Source organism: Lepisma saccharinum, chromosome 11 (genome assembly GCF_977018435.1).
Source record: "Lepisma saccharinum chromosome 11, izLepSacc3.1, whole genome shotgun sequence".
Classification (NCBI taxonomy): domain Eukaryota; kingdom Metazoa; phylum Arthropoda; class Insecta; order Zygentoma; family Lepismatidae; genus Lepisma; species Lepisma saccharinum.
This window is the reverse complement of record NC_139239.1, coordinates 66,417,378-66,438,561: the sequence shown is the minus strand read 5'-3', so window position 1 is coordinate 66,438,561 and position 21,184 is coordinate 66,417,378. Positions and strand designations below refer to the sequence as shown.

The 21,184-nt window shown below is 38.0% G+C and overlaps 1 protein-coding gene across 2 annotated transcripts in view; it reads left to right on the top strand.

The window, feature by feature from the left end:
• The first annotated feature begins 6,859 nt into the window (after positions 1–6,859).
• The window catches only part of LOC145994877 (vesicular acetylcholine transporter-like), a 201,558-nt gene continuing 187,233 nt past the window's right edge, over positions 6,860–21,184 (top strand). For both annotated transcript variants that reach the window (XM_083131317.1, XM_083131316.1), the window contains exon 1: positions 6,860–7,280. The gene's annotated coding sequence lies outside the window, so the exon portion shown is untranslated. The remainder of the gene's footprint in view (positions 7,281–21,184) is intronic.

Sequence of the window (21,184 nt, the reverse complement as noted above, 5' to 3'; positions counted from 1 at the left end):
GATTCCCGGTGACCAATAGCAAGGCGAGGATGGGAGCGCGTCACAGCATTCATAACTGTTTGAGATGACTACCTTTGTTTACTCTTCGTGACATCATTGTCCTGAAAATTTCATCACCACTTTGCTGTCGTGGCCTGTCTCACCTAGGTGGCTCTGCCATGTTCAGAAATCTTAAGAGCAGAGATGTGTCTACGTGTAAGCAACATTGCCTTTACACGCTGACGATGGCAGAAAACCTCGTCATAAGTATCTTCAGAGATTGCTGAGATACACTTAAATCCTCTTTGTGTGCTATATTTTACATTACTTCATACGAAAAGCGTTTTAGAGCACATAAAAACTCAGTGATGAAATCAGGGGTGACACGAAACATAGATAAGATTCAATTTCATCCATATTTTTCTATTAAAGATATATTAGGATTTCTTATTAGAATTTTAATATTAATGCAAACTAATATTTCCTGGGGCTAAATCCCCTCCGGAAATTAAAAAAGTCTACCTCCCCCGAAAATTCAAATAACCTGGCAGAGAATTCGGACAGTAACCAGAAAAATTTGTTCTCTTTGGTTTGCTTTCATTCACTTTAAATTAACGTAGAATGTACATTTTCTGGCTTTTTCGTAAATAAGCGCTGACTCAGAGTTCTTTATAATTAAAAGTCAAAACAATGAAATAATTTTAAGTATAGTCTGTTTTGATGACTTCTAAATAACAAAATTCAATTTCATCTAAACTCAACAATTGACACGTGTATAGCGGCAGGACTGGTGTAATGTCAGCTTTTATTGTAACGAATTTCAACTTCTTGCAACTACTTTAATGATTAGTCAGTCAACAATTTGCTGTGGCATGATGATGTGCTTTTGCAGTCTTATCGAAATTTACACTTAGTTTATGTACATGTCAGAGGTAAGAGGGTATTTAAAATTATTAGTATTTTGTTATAGTACTAGAATGTGATGCCCATAACAGTAACACCCACCTCACTTCCAGAGAAAGTGGCTGGATTCAACACTGCACACACACTGGTTACACTCACTCATGCCGTATCTATACTTGCTGAATAACGTCACTGCTCAGACGTTACCCGGGTACAGACGGCGGTCTGTCGGTACTTTCCGGTCAAGGCAGGAATACATGCAGGCTCGTTTCTGCGACCAAATTCTTCTTCCTTTTCCTCCGGTTGAGGAAGGATGCTGCTTTAATGGTTTGCTACTTTAGATGTCTATCAGGCACCAATTTCATCAAACCAGGCTATTAGTTTGGAGAAACTGGTGTTCGAACAGCAATGGTTGAAAACTGAAGCGACCACATGGAAACTGTGTTTTCATAATATAAGATTGATTTCAAGACGTCCCTTCTCTGGTAATGTCATCTTTGTATACTTGCAAAGCAATGCGTATTTATAACAGTTGGCCATATTTGCACCTAAGATACAGCCGGTAGCATAAGTAGATCTCTGGAGAAATTCTAGTGCTTTGATATTCCACCCTACCACCTTCCTGCTTTTTTTTTCAAAAAAAAAAAAAAAAAAAAAATTAACCCACATGCAAGATGAAGGACATCAAGAGAGTGCCCTTGTGTCAATGAAATTGTTGTTGTTACGTTTGTGTTTTAAGTTCACTTTATGCACAGTAAAGCTAATCGGGACTGGACCTACAGTTTAAAGTGGGATCCGAACCACTTGTGCCCCCACCGGGTATCGAACCCGATACACCTTGATTACAAGGCAACGACGTTAACACTACGCCATCGGTAAGGTAGGTTCCTGACTCCAAACAACCCACATTTGGGAATTACAAGACAGGAAACTTATGAGTCATTCTGTACTTACCTCATCAGGCACCAAAGTAAACAATTTTGTACGTTCATTGTCAGCTTGCAATGGAAAAGTGCTGACAAACAAATGGACTTTCTGGGTTCTGTCAATTTTTGTTGAGTTTTCGCTGCATATCCTCAGTAGAGTGTTCATCAACACTCACGTATTCGTCATTTATAATAGTTGTTAAATTGCAAATGGAAGCCTTAAGTGGAACTGATCGTGCTCTCCAAATTAGTCAGTGCATTACATTAACTTTGCGCTATTTTGGCAAATCTACAGCTCAGTATAAAAATCCAACGAGATTAGGAGAGCTCTAGAAAGAGGCGTGGAAGGTGCAAAGTTTCAGAATACCTTAATTAACTTACAGCAGGCCCGAACACCAGCTTAAATTAACAGTCCGAGAAAATAATTAAGTTAATTTTGCAAGATGGCGTGGCGGTCTCATTCTGTCTTCCTCCTCTCCACGTGGTGTAACCGTACACAGTAACGCAAAGTGAAGTGTTGGAATTACCAGTAAAACGCCACACCCTGCAAATACAAGGGGTAAGTTGAAAAAACCATGACCATGGTGTGTACATAGAGACGAGAGCGAGACTACAGCATTCGAGACGAGGCCACGATGTCTCTAAAACGGGAACGAGATTTAGTGACCGTCTACACCAGCGACCAAGAATACTTCCAGAATGCCGAAAACGGTGTACGACAAGCGCCAATTCATGAAACAGCAGCAGCCTAGCGTATGCCAAGGCAGAAAGAACGTCAAACATCCAGATAAGGCAGGTTCCAGCCAGGCACGTCTCTTGGGCAGAACCCCTGAAGAAAAAGCCAACTTTGAAAAACTTCGCAGCTTCGTGCAGCAGTTCTTCCCCGCAGACAAAGAAGAACGGAAAGGCAACAACACCAATACTGGTGACAACATCCAGCCAGAAAAAGACAACATCGTTCCTGACTCAGGAAAAGAGAACACAAAACCACAAAAGTCGGCCCTTCTTAGGACCATATCGGCCCTTTTTAGGACCACCAAACAGACCGGACTCCAGCAACAATTGCAGATGTCCGATCTGCCAGACTATCACCACCACGTCAATTCCCAGAAGCATCAGATTGGAGCCATGGAAACGATACCCCTAAAACAAATAGCCAATATAACGAGTGAGTGACTGACTGACTGACCAAAACATCTCGTTTTGTTATAAATTACAAGAAAGTTTAGTCCAAATGAACATTTCTTTACTGTGCTACTTAAGCACGAAATCCCTTATGAACGGTCAGCGTGGTACTGGACCAGCTAGAAGTTAATTGTTGCAGCAGCTTGTGTGGAGAAGGGATGGGGAAGAGGAACTGAAATACACATATTGGGTGAATGATATATATGTGAAGAGGAAACAATATTGTGAACTTGAATCGGAGGCGTCAGAGAGCAAAGGGTATTCTCTCAAGGCTTGTGTAAGAAGTTTCTGTTCATTTTGTCACGCCGTGAAACAAGAATGTGTATAAAGTAAACAAAACAATATACCCAAGAGTGCTGAAAGTGGTTTGGGAACGAGTTACTATACTGAACGCAACTCCAACTGATGTCTGGGAAACAGCCAATCACCGATCAGCTGAATTTTCTTCGACTGAAATCGGGCATTTTCGAGTCGCAAGGTACCGAACGTTGTTCGCGGGACCAAACAAATGAGCGTTGGGTCCACCACATTTTCGCAACTGAGTTTGTTGACGCCCAACGAGCCACACCCGAAGACGATTGGGGGACAGAAAGGGCCAGAAATAGCCGTCAAAGTCAGCCGCCAGTTGGAGTTGGTTTCAGTATAGGTCGGTTTTAATTCTCGGGTAGACATTCTGACCGTTCCGCTCACGTGCGAGCTGCAGCGAGATGAAAAGATGTGAATCGAGCCTTCATGGTCTGCTGTTACTTCCCATTTGATTTTTTTTTTAAACCAACTTGCCCATACCAGTTTGTAATGTGTCGAACCGTGATGTGCTGACCGTTCATGCGTAAGGCAGGTTCGGCACGGCATGAGACTACAAGCTTCGACACGGATCAGCACACAGTTGCAATAGAGACAGCTAATAATAAGATGTGTTTATTGTTGTGGTTGCGGAGCGTAGTCTTTTCATTGGGGACGAAGGGCCAAAACTGGTTTTAATTCTCGTTGAGGAATTCCAACAGTTCCGCTCATGTGCGAGTTGAACGGAAGTGTACCGAACCGAATCGGGAGCTCATGTGTTACTTGCTGTTTGATTATTTTTCAATTTGGTAATATCGGTTTGTGTTTTTCCAATCCTTGCCCCACCGACCGTTCATAGTGTGTTCCAAGAGAGGGGTTGCCCAATTACTTATGCCACTGTGTTTTGACTAAAATCTACAAGAATATTTTGATTCTTGAAGTAAAAAAATATACATAATGGCATCTTTCTGAATTGACCCTATGTCGGCTACGTATAAGTCAAAGTACGGAGTGTGTTCAATATATAACAAGAAATTTGTGGTTGCTTCAATTATGGTGCTTTCAATGTCTATCTGCGAACGTTCATCCAGTGAGTATATGCTGCTTGCTGTAGCAACGAGAAGTGTGTTTCCTGCTGAACTTTATCAAATGTGAAGTGTTTTCCACAAAGAACTTCCTTAAGAGATCTGAGAAGCCAATGATCGCCAGGGGCTAAGTCCGGAGAGTAAAATAGTCTGAACAATTGCAGCAGTAGCATGCGGACGGGCATTGTCATGTTGCAATGCAAGCAAATGCTTTTCGAAGCAAGTCCAGAACGTTTTCGTCTTTCTCTTCTCTTCAAATGATCCCGAAACAAAGCACTACACGAAGCACTGGCTACAGGCGTTCTTTTGGCCAGATAGTCATCAAGAATGACGCAATAATTTCATTCCTGTCCCATAAAATGTGCTCGGTCATCGAGGCACCAGATAAAATTACAACCGCATCAAGTAAAAGCTTCGTAGCGCAAGTCGGCAATTTTAACTACAGATGGCAGTTCGAACAGTTAGATTCCTGGAGTTAAAAGCTTGCGGACAGCTTGGGTTTTACGGGTACTTCATTGCATCATGCATATCATGTATTTAATTTTTTCATAGTCATTGCCATGATTAGTCTAAAGAGGTAGAAAAATAACGGGAAATATCAAAAGTAGATACAAACACCCTTCAAAAATTGCAATCAAAATTACACTTTATTATTTGAATGGTTGTTATTTGAACAGAAACTCTTGTACTTGCCTTTTAAACTAAAGTTCAACTAAGACCTGCCCATAACATAATTCATTATTCTCGAGTAGGGATGAAACAAAGGCAAGATAGGTCCTGTCTTGATATCGTCTCTGCAGCATCATAAACCTCCAATATAATGCAGTCAAAAGTTGTCAGTGCATTGCTATGCATGATTTGGTACGTTGTGTTTGGGAGTGTGCGTGTTTGTTCAGCAAAAGTAAGTCTGGCCACCTGGTGACACTACCCGTAAGGATTCAAATTACCATCACTGAGAACTAATCAAAACTAGGACTGAGCCGATGCCGAAGTATCGGTATCGGAAAGTATCGGTTGGGATTCATCTACCGATACCAGCAGATACTTTTCCGGCATATTCGTCTATCAACGGGTGCCAAAAATGTCGGGCGACACTTTCGCGGAGTTTAATTGTCCTGGATATTATGCAAAATTCAAACTTTTTTAAAATTTTGCATCAATTTTGCACGAAAAACTATATTTTGCGATTGCATGATATCTATTGTAATGTTCTGATGCAATTCTTGAATATTCTTAAGAAAATTTCTTGGTATATAATTGGAGAATAATATTTACACACAGATATTGATCAATATTTTGAACAAATTTTAATTATTGTAATTTTCAAGTATCGGTATCGGATGGAATCGGTAAGAGTATCCGCTTCAGTTCAAAGTGGTATCCACTCAGCTCTAATAAGAACAATTACAATTTTGGCGACGAAGTATATTTTCGTGCTCAACATTCTGTACTAAATGAATTTAGATAAAGAAAGTTTACCGATGTTTGTGATATAACTAGCTACATACACAAACTGCATTTCTCTCTATCCATTTGAAATAAAGACCGTTAGCCGGCCACTTTTTGTTAATCGCGACGATGAGGATGAGTGATATGATGAATCCGATGAAGAAATACTGACAAAGAGCACCCATGCCCAGATCGGGATTCGAACCCGGGACCCCTGGAGTTGTAGCGCTCTGCGATAACCAATCCGTCACAGAGGTCATCTTAGCCGATAATGAATAATGATAACATTGAGAATTCAGAAAACTGAAGGCAAAGGAAGTACTCTTGAGGAACTTTTGTGGAGGGGCAGTCAGTTCCTTGCCCCGCCCCTTAAAGTCAGCGCCTATGGGCCATGTATATTTGTTGCAGGCTATACAATGTCGACTATTAAACGTTGCTTCAAAGACGGGCCATGGGCCAGGTGCAATTTATAATAAGTTACAGGTTCCATAATGTGGAACGTTTCAAGAGTCGTGACTGTAAGAATTGCCATTTCGAAAATCAAAAGAGACGTGATACTGTGTCCCTCTTTTGAAAGAGGAAAATAACGAAACAGAAAAACTGTATGCAGCTTTCTCGCATTCTCTTGCATTCGCTTTGATATTAGTTAATAAAAATGTTTTTCCCGGGGAACTTAAGCACTGCGAGATACACATCTCACCGTATTGTCGATATACATACACGACGTGAGCTACGGATTTTGTTCTAAAATTCCTTTCATCCTAGTGTGGTATTTGAAAACGAAAGCAGAATATATATTTTCAAAAAAAGAATATGAATTTTGAATAATTTCGCACAGGTAGGACACGAGAGAGAAACAGAATCGGAATGATAAAAGAGGGTGCCCGAGAATGGGTGGAGAAAACTGCAGCGAATCGATAATCTCGTAGGCGTGACGTCACGTCTCCCCCGGACCAATTAGGGTCGCGGGTTAGAGTTGGGAAAGTGTACCTGCGCGGATGAAGAGAGCGTGCGAGGGGGAGGGGAGGGGGGTGGCCGAGTGGAGCCCGGAACCCGATTTCGAACTGGTGCGACCGGCTCGAGCGAAAATTCGCTGCGGTCCGACAAAACTCGCGCCGCCATCCAAAAATCCACCGCTAAAATCTTTTGGTTTTCTGAGCAGGGAAAATCGCCATTTAAAAGATAAAATCCCGGGGGAGGACACGCGCAATTACAGGAACTGGAAAAAGAACGAGAAAAGGAGGACTAAATAGGCTGGAGAGAGAAGAGGAGAGACGAACGAACAAGGAGGGAAAGGAAGATATAGAAATATTTCTCGTCTGACAAGAAGATCAGAGGAGGGAGTTTCCTAACTCCCTTCGACAACATCCGGTCAAGATTCTACGCTTCGGCAACGGGCAGCCCCAGCAGGTGGCCAGCAACATCCGAGGCTACCTGGTCAACAAGCTAGGCTCTGCAATACCCGATACAGGTAAGGGAATCTTCATTTTAAACCTACCAGTAGGATATGTCTGTATATTCTCCACGACTCCTCAACACAACCAGCCCAAATAATATTGCAGCTCCTCCTTACTGCTGCACAAACCTCGAAACACCCTTGACACACACCTTCAAAAACAACCAATGTTCTGACTCCATCAAAGCACGCAACTTTGCTCCCAAAACACTCAATTCGCCTATTTACCTATTGTGTTAAATGTATCATCATTTTTACGCCATCTGCATATTTTTAAAAATTACATTATTAGAACCGTATAACCAACCTCAAAATTAACTCATTCTAAAATGTTTATTAACAACGCTTTTTCGAAGAACTATAATTTTTAATTTTGAAAATGCAATCATCAAATCATTATTTTTTCTTTAAAGGAACAGATTTTAATATATTTTCCACATTTTAAAAATAATATTATACTTAGGCTATTCACTCATTCTTTCCAAAATAATAAATACTAGTTTTCATTCAGAAATGTTCGTATTAACACAAGTTTTGATTATTGTACAGTCACGGACATTTCTGAGACGTAACAATAGCATTAACTTTCAATGGAATCGTTACAATTCAGGAGTGTCCATGACTGTACAATTACGCTCGTATGATTTAACAACGATATCAGTGATTTTTAAGAAACATGGCTCATCCTATGTTACTAGGTTGGATATTTTCTGAATAATAACTTGCACACTAGTTCACTGAATTTCTAAGGAAACTCAGATCACCACATCATATCCAAACCTTACAATGGTCACTTTTTCATAACTCATTCTAGACCCCTTTTGCCACAAGGACTTATGTGTGATTACTAGTGTTAGTATTGTTGAATTCACTGATATGCCGCTACAATTGTGCTAGATCTTGGCAAACGATACCATCATGGTTATTCCTACTGCCGTTTGTTGTTCGTCCATATTTAATCAAAACATCCTTTTTCTAATGGTGCTTTTTCGTAATTTAGCTAGTTTTTAATGTATTATGTGAATACCGACGTTTCTGTTATCAGAATACATGTATTGCAATAAAACGGTACAAAATAGAGTGAATTCGTTAATTCTCGTAATCATTCTCAACCAATACTAAAGCTTATTTTTTATTAATTTATACCCAGTGCCATCTGTACACGAGAAAATTTTAAATTTCCTTGGTTTTCAAATATTGAACCTTTGCTGAAACTTTATTTTCCCAGTCGTCGTTTCGTAGATAGTGTTTGAAACTCTTTTTGAAAACGCAAAAAAAAATAGGAAATCTTATTACTGTCACTGGTATTTTGACGAACTGGATGAATACTTCCTGGCCTAATGTACAGAAATAGGATTTAGATGTCGTTCTGCGTATACTGCCATAAAGATTCTTTCATTATTTTCACGTGATTTTAGTTATGAACTTACCACATATTCAACGCGGCAGTGATCTAACGTAGTAAGTATAATTATCACTATGACACTAAATGACATCAAAATAATTTGCCGACGTACTGAACGGTTTGTGAATATTTATGAAACTTGTTAACATTAAAAAATATATATCAATATCCTAATCCGTATGCAACCTGTTCAACGGCTCAGTTTTGCGGGTTGCAGCCACATCAGGCTACCAGTGACCATTCTTGAGTTGCTACGATGCGACTAATGTGCCCTCAAGGTGTGGCTAATGGGGTAGCTGTTTCGAGGTAGAAAATTCTCAGAATCTGTACAAATGCCATGAAATGGCTGCACTGTTCTTCATAGGGAATCCATTCCTTGTTTTCCCACTGAGGGAAGGTCACACACAAATCTTGGGTTATGTACCGATCATGGAATCATCTATGTAGCTTGCTTTGATGTCTGAAATACTGGGTTCGAGCTGGGAACAGCTGGTTACATGAAGTCAAAACAGAGTTGTTCTGTGACAGCCAGAGCTGGGTTACAACAGCAAATACCTGTCATAACATACTCTTGAACTGATTTGCCGGATCGCCGACGAATTTCCTGGGCGTGGGTGCTATTTTTTAATGTCCCTTGACCAATGTCGTCAAATCAGAACTCATCTTCACCGTCGCGATTACACAAAAGTGGAACAAAAGCGACGTAAAATGAAAATACACACATTGGATTAATTTATTTCGCTTTGACTTTTCGTATTAATGTTCAAGTTAGTTCCGGGTTCGATTCCCGCTTGTGGCACGTTTCATCGGCTCCAATCACACAGTTACATAAATCGCATCAAAACTAACATTATGAATATTAAGAGTTGCAGTCAAGCAAATATATTTCATAATAATTTTAGAGAATTTTCCTTCCTTCAATATCGAGAAGAACGGAATTCTAGTACACCTAATTGTCCGATTTCGGCGAAGGCCTGTTTGGAAGAAATATATATATATATATATATATATATATATATATATATATATATATATATATATATATATATATATATATACAATGTGTGTGTATATACAATGTGTGTGTGTGTATATATATATATATATATATATATATATATATATATATATATATATATATACACACACATTGTCTTAAATGCAATGCATTCCTCATTCTTTTGTATAGTATGGCTTTTCAGTACCAACAGGCCAAAACTAAGTCGTATATTGTAGCAACCTTTTGAGGGAACATGCCTCTAATAAGGTTTGTCGTTCATTGACGAATTGTTGGTCCAACAATTACCATCTTCGTATTCTAAACCGGATTGAGTTACTATGTGCAGAGAATGAAATTCATCAGATTTAATTTATGCCGTATCAAATCCAAAACTTGATTCAAAAGTGTATTTAAATATTGATTCCTTGGTTTGTCGATTCATCTAAAGTTCTAATCCGATGCGTTTTAATGCATCAAGAGAAAATGAAGCGTTAAGATGGATCGCTGGAATGCTGATTTTAACTTGAATCAAAATTTTAATGTATTTTGATCAATTTATACGTTTCATTGCATCATTAGTTCACATGATTGGTTTTCTCTTCATGTATTTGTCTGTTATTTTTTTCACATTTGTTAATTCTATTCTTGCTGGCTTCCGTGGCGCCACGATGCCAGGGACCCCGTGTTCGAATCCCGGCCTGGGCATGAGTGTTCTTTGTACTTTATAATTTCTTTGCAAGAAAGTTCATAAAATATTTGATCCATTTTGGCGAGTCGAGTAATATGATGTAAATAACATCGTGAAGTGTGATGCATTTGGGTGAATAACCAATATTGGATATACTCAGACATTTGGCTGACGCTACAGCGTAAATTAATACATTAATATTTGTGTGTGCATATAGGAAACATCAAATGCGTAAAATGCATTTCGTGCACTTAGAAATAAGTACAATGGTAGGTTTCTTTCGTTCATTGCAGGTCAAAATTTCGAAATGCATCATCAACAATTCCTGCGTTTTCAGTTTTAAATTACTGCATTCCTAGGCATACTGACTTATGTAATTTGCTCCACAACTGAAACGACCAATTCCTTAACTCTCTCCTCATTTCTTGAAGTACTCATGTTCATATTAAATACATTTATAAATTAATGCGAAATTTGTTTTTCAAATATAGTTAAGCCTACTAAAAATATTCTAGAACATTAACCTCGGCACAACAAAGAATGTAATTTTAATAGTAGAACCCAGGTTCTTATGTAATTGCATATTTTTTTGCTTTGTAAGTAGCAAATTTCGCCTGATGACACTGTTAGGTACAATATACACGTTTCATTGCATCATCAGTTCACATGACTAGTTTGCTTTTCATGCATTTTCTGTTATTGTTATTAATATTTATTAATTTAATTCTTGTTAATTTGTTGCTGATGATCTGCAGAAGTTCTGAAACAGCAAGTAGAAAATGCTAAGAATTCATGCGTTATGCAAGATATAATATTACTGACTATATTCCAAGAAACATTATTCTTAACGTCATATGGATTACTTGTACACCAAACGGCGAATAAAACAGTAGGCGAATTGTCCACCATTTTAATTCGGTCTGTATTACACAATGTGATGACAATGAATCGAAATAATGACGTCAATAAGCAGAGAACAATGCCTGCTTCCAACCAACATAGTATAATTCCTTAAAACAACACAGAATGTAGAATAAAAAAGTAGTGAAAATAGCGGTGGACAATTTGCTTACCATTATCTTTGCCGTTGACTGTACTACATAATGTCTTTGGAAGAAAGATCATAATTTATTTCATGCATTTTGGCGCGTCGAGTAGTTTTACATATTTGAGATATATGCATATTTTCTGTTTATGTTTATGTTATGTTATGTTTCTGTTTATTTTATGTTCACATAAAATGCTATATTTCTATTTCTCTACGATTTATGGAGTAAGAGCGCTATGCTTTTGTGGGGCAAATATTCAAAATGTTATTTTTGAGGGGAAATAATCACTGACTTTTATCGGTTTATAGCAGACCCGTTATCATATTTTCATTCAATATTATTTTAATCCATGAAAAGCACACTCCACAAATCAAAACTCGACTTTTGCTTTTTTCTTCACTACTAGCATATTTTGTAAATAATTCCAACCGATTCTGGGCAGAGTCACTGCAGCAACAGTTCAGGTGGTGCTCCCTGACGGATTTTCCGAGAAATACACGGAATATCAAGGAAATGAAAGAAACGATAGAAGCCAGCGAAAAATATTATTAAATATTTTAATATACTTATATATTGTTACATATTTAAGTGAATTTACCATATATTTATAAACGTATTTTGCTTCAAAATTCTCGGTCTCTCATATTAGTCTTCATAAAACATGTACTTTTCGTTCAGTGGCGTACCCAATGGAGGCATACCCCCCATTATTCCTAAAAAAAAGAAGGAAGGAAGGAAAAGATGGAAAGATGAGAACAGACTACTAAAAAAAGTATAAAAACTTCTGTTGTATAAAAATCCAACTATTTGCACAAGAAACTTGCATTTTACTGTACGAAATAATATCACCAAGTGCAGAAGTACATGAATTTCCATTTGATACGTATGGACGCTAGCTGAAAGTTATAATTTTTCTTAACAGTAAGGTGAAAATTAATATTTTTTTTGCTAATTATCTTTATTGTTCCTGTTGTATTTATTTATGTTAGCAAATATTAATCTACACGAACTCTGTAATTCTCGGACTGTCGTGAAAACTATTACCAATAGCACGATAGGAGGCCATATCCCTTGCTCCTACTCGCTGCATCATACCAACTATGAGTGTTTCAGGATCTCTGTAACTAAAGTGGAGAGGTACTGGTAGAAACTGTGCTATCGGTAGCCATTTTATATATGATAGAAGCAGGTAGCTATACGATGGAAGCGCCACAGATATGGAACATTCAGATATGGACTCGGGGCATTACGATACGTAGTTCCTTTTGAAATATACTCGTATCTTACCTGTCTAAAGAAAACTTAGTTCTTGTAGCAATTGTGGTGGAGTAGAAATGACATATGAACTTTACACGGGGACCTGGGTTCGATCCCAGGGTGGGTAATATGAGGTGAGAATTTTTCCTTCGGTGTCCCTTAACAAGTGGCTCTGGGACTCCCGTTATCAATCCTCTACGATCGAAACCGATAATACATGGAGCCTCCCCTTCACACTCGATATGCTCATACATGGCACGATACATAATTCCATAATTTACTAACTGAAGTTTGGCATTTCCCAACCGCAACGTATGTAAATGCATCACGCAACTGCATTTTATGCATTTCTTCATCAAGCTGCGAATGAATTTTTACATTCAATGGCGGACCAACCGTATATAGTTAAAAGTTATTAGTTAATGTAAAACGTCATGATGTAGTATATTAGTTTTCATTCCGATTAATTTTAAAGATCTCTTTAAGAAAATATTTATGCCAACCTCCGTGGCGGAGTGGTTATCACTGCGTGCTACGACGAGAAAGGTCCCGGGTTCGAATAACGGCCTGGGCATGGGTGTTTCTGTGAGTGCCGCTTCATCACTTTCATAATTATCATCGTCGCAATTAGCCAAGAAGTGCCAGAAAAGTGATGCTAAATAAAAAATCAAATCAAATCAAGAATTTTTATATACTGCTGTGTGCTGTGTTAGTCTTGAGGTTACAATTTGATGACAAAAATTTAATGAAAATACGGGACTTGACAAGATTAGATTTTATTTTACTAAACTGTTTTTTAGAACAATAAAATTACATCAATCCATCTTTATTTATTATATTTAGTATTTATACTAGCGTTGACTTTATACGCTCCACTTACTCTCCGACCGCGAAAGACGAGACTAGCTCGATAGGACGAATCTATTCTCGAAGGGGAAGTAGGTAGAAACATACACGAAACAAAGCTGTGGTTTCGAATCAGTATTTCTTTTGTATGCGTTCGGTTGTTTTGTGTATTATTGCTCGCTATGTTGTGTTTTGTTATGGCTTTTACGACTCTTAACTTCCCAGTTAGCGTATTTTGACGGCAATGTTCACACGTGTAAAACTTCTACCCGTATTTTGCCAGTGGACTCGTTCAGTCAGCGCATGCGCACTTGAGACGAATGGTTGCAACTAAAGCAGGTGGATTGTAGGCCTACTATCGTTATAATCTTGTTTGTTGTAAGAAAAAATAGTACATTGGCAACAAAATGAGCTTATACAAGCATGGGGTTAGTGAATTGAAGGTTTCACTGGCGTGCGCAGAGGGGACCTGAAGGAGCTACAGCCCGCTCCGAATATTTTCAAGTAAAAGCAGTGAAGAACTCGTGAAAACCCAGACTGGTAAATACAAATTGGCCTTATAATGAACCCCGATTGCAACTTTTGAGAGCGGAAAGTTTTTAATGTACGAAATACCTCTGATAGGTAAATATCCTATTGTGTATGCCGCTCCCCTAGAAGCCACCTTTACAATTCCAGCACGCTACTGGAAGGTTGTAATTATTTCAACTGTTTTGAAATTATTGTAAGAACTATTTGGTAGAAATGTGTAAACTTCACAGATATTATAATCGAGGACTGGCCGATTTATTTACAGGCCAGTATAAATATTTCTTCAGTACTACCTATTATTTGTGATGTGGGGTGTTCAAATTGGTTAAAGTACCTGGTAGCATTCCCACCCGTACAATGCCTTACCGTAGAATGACGCGATCATGTGGACAATTCCCATTACTTCGCCAATTCCAACACAAATAGTGCAAAGGTTTTGTGAAGCGTTTTAGAACAAATGTGCACACATAGTTTTGGTGCACAAATGGTAAACAGCGAAACAGACAAGTATTTTGGGGTTATCTACATGGTACTTCCGCAACCCCATTTTCTTAAAAGTGGCACAAAAATAGTGTGAAACGTTTGTACATGAATGAGCATATAAAAAATTTGTGCACAACGTGAAATCCGGGATATTGACACAAAGTTACCAAGTATTTTGTGCACAAACGTTTGGCATCATTTTTTGTTTGTGTCATTTCGAAAGGGGTGAGGGGTTGATATTTAGATAGCACCCGTCTCAATAAACTTGTCAATTTCGTTCTCCGTTTCTTCACAAACAACATATTCTTGTGCGCATTCGTTACACAAACTTTTGGCACAATTTGTATTTGAATTGACGATGGTGAGGGGGAGGTTAAGTTATTATGCATACTAAAAACCAGTGTTGAATACAGCCACTTTCTTCCGGGGAAGATATCAACCTTCACGGGGGAATGCCACAGGCAAATTATTATTCTAATAAAGCAATACTAACATTTTAAAATTGATCCTTATCTCTGATAGGTAATCACCTATCATATTACCTATTATATTAAATTAAGTGTAATTAGGTAATATAAAAAACTATACTTTTAAGAATGAATCATTAAGTAATATTAAAATTGGTTCATTATTTTGAGTTTGAATTATAAATAGGAACTAATCAATGCCTAATAGTACGGGCCCCCCTGAATTCATTACTGCTAAAAACAAAGAAAATATTGTGGAATTTCGATTACACTTAATATAGGCCTAATTCCATCATCCAAATTGTTCTTAACGCAAGGTTTCATGCAATTGTTTACTGGATTTGGGAAACAATGAACGTTTTCTGTTATACCATTCGGAACTAATTTCCTCTGCTAGAATTGTTCGATGACATTTTCTGTGCTTTTTAACTTTATTAAGCATACAAATCCTACATGTAATAGCACTGTTATTACCTTCTTGGATTATTCTGCTACAGTCTGCCTCATGAACCAGAAAAGAATTACATCAGTTTGTTAACAGAGCTTAACGTTCCATAATCCTTACTTTTAAATTTATAACTAGGGAACGGATTTTAAGGTGCAGCACCATTCCAAAACTATAGCTGTTTTCACACCCATCGTTTGAGATATGTATTTGAGGACATGAAATCAAGTAAAATGAACACACTTTGTTGCACCTTTTCGTGAGATTAGCACATTTATCACCTTCTTATCCCCTCTTTGATGCTTCAGAACCTTTTCCCTTCCCTTTCCTTCATGTTTTCTTAAAAAAAAAAAATTGGACAGAAAAGTGAATAATTTTCATTCTTCTTGAGCAGCTACATAAATTCTTTTGGCCTGTTTTTGTAGAGCTGAACAAGAGCTATAAAATTGATAATATAAATTATACCATGTTTACCGTAAATTATGATATGTGTTACAGTTTTGAATAAAGTATGTTAATGTAACTGGTTTAGACCTGAATAAATGCATTTTATTACTTTTTTGCATCTTTTTGAAAAGATTTTCAGAATCTCTTTTTTCCTTTCCCGATCATAATTTTGCACATTAAAATCCGTTTCCTAGTTATAATTATAATACGTTATAGTTGCATACAGAAGAGCATGCATAATTCTTTTTCCTCTATTTTTAAGTCGAAGTATATCTTACACTGATATAAAAAATACTTGCACTCTATGATGAAAATGGTCGCCTAACAATATAATTTTGACGAAACAATGACACAAACTTTCGTGGCCCCAGGCCCAACACATATCCGGAGTCGGCCCTGTTGTTACTCTGTTGAAGTACTTGTGACACTGATATAAATCAGGAGAAAATTATCGTTTTTAGGGACTCGTGGAAAAACAGGCTGCAATTCCTGGAACTTTCAAAGGACATAACATCATCCTTCTTGATTTTGTATTATCATCTAGTTTGTTGGACAAACATAAATATAAATTATAATAATTTTGGGCTGTCTTAATGATTCCATAACGAGTGAAATTTTTCCCTCACTGTACAGGCATCGGTTACTCAAAGTAATTTCTAAGGAAATCCAAGAGCTACTTTTGTATCTACATTACTGTTCAGCATGTGAGTATAGGATTTTTTAAAATCTGACGCGGACATGCCTCTGTCAGTTGTATTTTCTGCTGTTGTGGCATTGTTATATCCATTACCAACTGTGTCTGGCATTTAAAAAAGAAAAAAACGAACGCTATTCTACCATTTTATAAAGAAATATTTTCTCTGGATGTTTGAGTGCTTTTCTTCCATAAAAATTGTAATCAACCATATTTTTGATTCTGGTAAATTTCTAAGTAGACACACTGTATATTTCTAGAATTTACTATTAACTATGATGCAATTTAATGGCTTATATTTATTTTCTAACATGTTCAGACATGTTTGGAATGTAGAACAGAAGTAGGACTGAATCAAGATATCTGAGAGTGATGAATGCAACAAGTCGGTGGGTCAGGAGAACGGTTGATGTGAAATTAAGCAGATAGTTGGGTATTCCTTACGGATGTTAGTGTGGATATATACTCGTTCATGTCGTGGTTTCTGATTTATGCACAATATATTCCAGATGTGAGAAGCCGCTGTAGCTGTTTCATGTGAACTGTATGTTTGTGGCGGCGATGGGATTCCAAAACTAGGGAGGGTGGTGCCAAAACTAAGGGGGCAGGAACAGTTTACTTTCCTTTTGTAGATAAAGTTTAGCATAGCATAGTGCAGGGGCAAAAGTGGGGCAACTGCCCCCCACACCCCTTCCTAATCGCCGCCACTGTTTGTGGTCCATCTATTACAAATATTATATCACAAGTTTACACAAATAAGAGATCTACAGCTTGTTTGAAGTTCCAGCATTTTCCTGGCCTTCTAGAAATGAAACTTCCTGTACCGTGTAAATCAAAGAATTGGATTGGATTGGATCTTACGTTTATTGTAGAGAAGGAATTTCATAAAGACTGCGAAAGTTCACAAATGAGGCCTTGGATCCAGACCTTATTGAAGGCATTTTGAACTGTGAAACTTCCAGTTGAATCTAACATTAATACGATCGCCCACACGGAGAAGTTGGTCTGTGCTGCTACACCCGCTCCGATAATACCGAATCGCTGCGGTAAGAGGATATTCTGTTGTGTAGCGAAATTGTAGATGAAAAAAAAGCATCACATAAAAGACTTCCACACCATTGACAAATAGATTAATCGAACAATTTTCGCCATTAAAAAGTATTATTTTTTCATAATTTTCTGACTGTAGTTGGATCACTATTTCTAAATCTCAAATAAATATGTACTAGTGTCATCACATCAAAGGTTTGTTTACACATCCATAACAAAGTAAGAGAATAATCAACGCGACTTTGTAATTTTGTGCATTAAAGTCTCATGTGGCATAAATAATGAATATATATGTACCACATATATAAACACCGTGTTTTGGAGAATAAAAACAATGAGCATGTACTTAAAATTGTATTTTAACAAGCATCCATAATTTTGTATGAGAAAACTAAAACATGTGCCATCTATACTGAACAATTCGAAATCAATAGTCAACTTGAAAATAGCAACTCTACTCTGCATATCTGAACAGTGGCGACGCCAGCGAAAGGGAGTCAGACTTCACCCCAGGACTTCAGGAAAGCCATAACGAACTTCACAATCCTCACGTGAGGACTTAAGGAACACCCAATGGTCGTTTAACGCGTTAAAAGTCTGAAGCTTTCGGAATGCGCTCATAAGAAGAGCAATTTGGACTGAGGTGGAGTTTACATACGTATACCTCACAGTGTTGGTTGCTAAAGTCTCGAACGAGACGCGACTCGAGGAAAGCAAGTCTCGGTCTCGTCTAAATTTCACAGGCGCCTGTCTCGTTCTGGTCTCCACTTTTTTTAAAAGCAGTGCTCTCTGTCCGGAAGGATGTAGCATAAACTGACGCTTGGGTCAAAGGATCTGGGCACATGTCCACGCTAGGGCACATGTGTTTGTTCATTCATCATTCATCCCCATTGTCGCGATTAGCCTAATCGTGCAAAAAGCGACGTCAAGCAATAGGAATACAAAATATAAGGCAACTACGGTAAATAAATATGATTTAGGAAAACCTCACAAATATTGAAGCAAAAGTCACTTAACTTTACATTGAGCCAGTTTTGAAACGTCATTCAGTTGTTAATTGGCCTTTCCTGTACGGAATTTCCCAGCATTTTAGCATTTACGAGGTATAACTAAAGAAGAAAGGAACTTGTCGCGTTCACCATGCAGATCGAAATGATCAAACAGACTTCGGATATAGTCGTTCAGCAGAGGTTGAGTGCGTCTGTGAATATACATCTGGTAACGTTGTGCTTCCCATGAATGGTAAAAGTCTTCCCAAATGAAAACTATCAATTCTATCTCACGGCAAGCACGAAGGATCACACTAATAGGATATGCGGGTAAGGCAAAACATTTTGACAGTAGGATATATTCATTCACTCTCACTAAATGTAGCACTATTTACCATGAAGAAGTGTATGGAGTAAGGATGGTACGGAAACTGTATCTAATTACAAATGCCTATCTCGTTGGTACCGAGAAGGTTTCAGTCTCTTGTCGAATTTCGACCACGTCCTTCCAGGCTTGTCGAGACGAGAACGAGAAAATCGAGAAGACCCTTAGTATTCGAGAATATCGGTGTCGTTGAAGACTGCTATCGAACGAAAACAAGTCTCCGTGCAAGTAGTAACCCAATTCACTCCTCCCACACGCTTCCTCCCCTTATCCACCGTTATGCGCGGCGTTACTCCACAGATTTCTGGGACATGGTATCCAGTACCTTCATTTTGTTATTGTGCCTCTCGTATGCGTGCCGGTGTAGCGAGTGGAAGCATTCCGCTTGCCGGTGAAATCGGATGTCAGCATTATCAAGTTTCTCTCCCGTAAGTACACGGTCGAACACTGCAACAGCGCTAACTCTGATGAACTTGGTGTAATTGAGAACAGATCCATGTCGTCGGAACGTGGCACTTCTCCGTCTGCCGTGAATATTAAGATTTGCTTTCATACGGACGGATGTATCATGTTGAAGGAAAATTTATATCCCCATCTGTGTAGATCGCTAAGGTGATAGGTGATTAAGCTACAAGTATTGAATGTTCATAAGTGTTAATATGTTCGTAAAGCCATTACTGGTGACTTTGGGGAAACAATCCCGGGTGTTTGGTTAACTTTGATGGCGTCAGCAAAAGACTGATGGTATTGAGGGAAATTTGGTAGCATTGGAAGTGCGGAGGATAAAGATATTTTTTTGAGGACCTGCAGGTGGTTTTAAGGGCACGCATATAGAGTTCAGTTCAATGTTTCAGATTGCTCATTTCGCACAATGCATTCTTGTTTGTGTGGATGCTATCGGGAAAAAGTTACAAAAGAATTCTACGTTCCGAATGACCATCTCAACGAGATTTTTATTGGCGGCAGAACGACAGTAATTCAAGATTATCGCCTGGCAACGATGTGGATATTATGGCGCCATTTTGGAACTTAACGTCCGGAATCGGCACTTGGCATTTAAGCGAGACATTCGCATTGTCGGCCGATTCGATAGCTCTGTTATTGTGACCCCGCGTGAAGGTCTGAATCGTTTCTGGATTGATCGAATTGGGTTTTATGTCTCGTATCCCCCAACTGAAGAATAGAAGAGGACGCTAGTGAGAAGTACGGAAAGAATGAAGATAAAACTGTCACCATCGTGAGTGGGATAGTACATATAAAAAGGTACAGCAGACGTAAATATGTGCAAGGAAAAGACATCTCCAGGTGCTGATTCCTTTCCGCATGTGTAAACAGGCCATACAAGTTTTCCAGTTTCATAATCATATAGTTACACGCTGTAAATTTAATAGAGTAGTGTTGTTTTCAATATTTGTATAACATGAAATTAAGCTGTACTCCATCATTGCGTTAACTATTGGGTTTCTACAATTTCGTTAAAAGAATACTCCCCGACTTTTCCACACCAAGTCATCAGAGCTATTCGTGTATTTATGCAGAAGGTGTAAGAAGGACAATACATTTCAGCTAAACGCCACTCTAGAATTCCAATGAACCAAGTTAAATGCAATAGTGAGAAGGGAAACTGAATAGAAATTGACTGTTAGATAGGAGCATCAGGGGTGAGTTTTACGTAATACTTGAACTGTATTGACTAATGGTAAACAAATAATTCTGTTATTATAAATAAACAACTATTATAACATAAATAATACATAATTATAGTACAATTTAGTGTATTAATCCTAATATCAACCAAACACAACCAAAAAATTGCAACAAAAAAGGATAGCCACTTACTGTAGTAGTCTACTTGAAAATAGCTCAAAAACAAGACCCTTTTCCTAGAGTATTTAAAATGCAATTTCTGCTACTAGCAATATTCAGCATATCAAGCTGAAGTGTATTTTGCCAATAACGAATTGAAAATTTCTTGCTTGTTCATTTCTTCTATGTTTAAAAAACTACTTTTTATTACACTACTACAAAAATGTTGATTTTGCAGAAACACAGTAAATTTCCCTGGCATGTTGCTTCGCTTACAAATACAATTTATGCAGTAATAGCATCACGAGATTTTTCTAAAAAATCGGTGTAATTAAACGATTCAGTTACAAACAACGGATCTTACACCAAATTAAAGA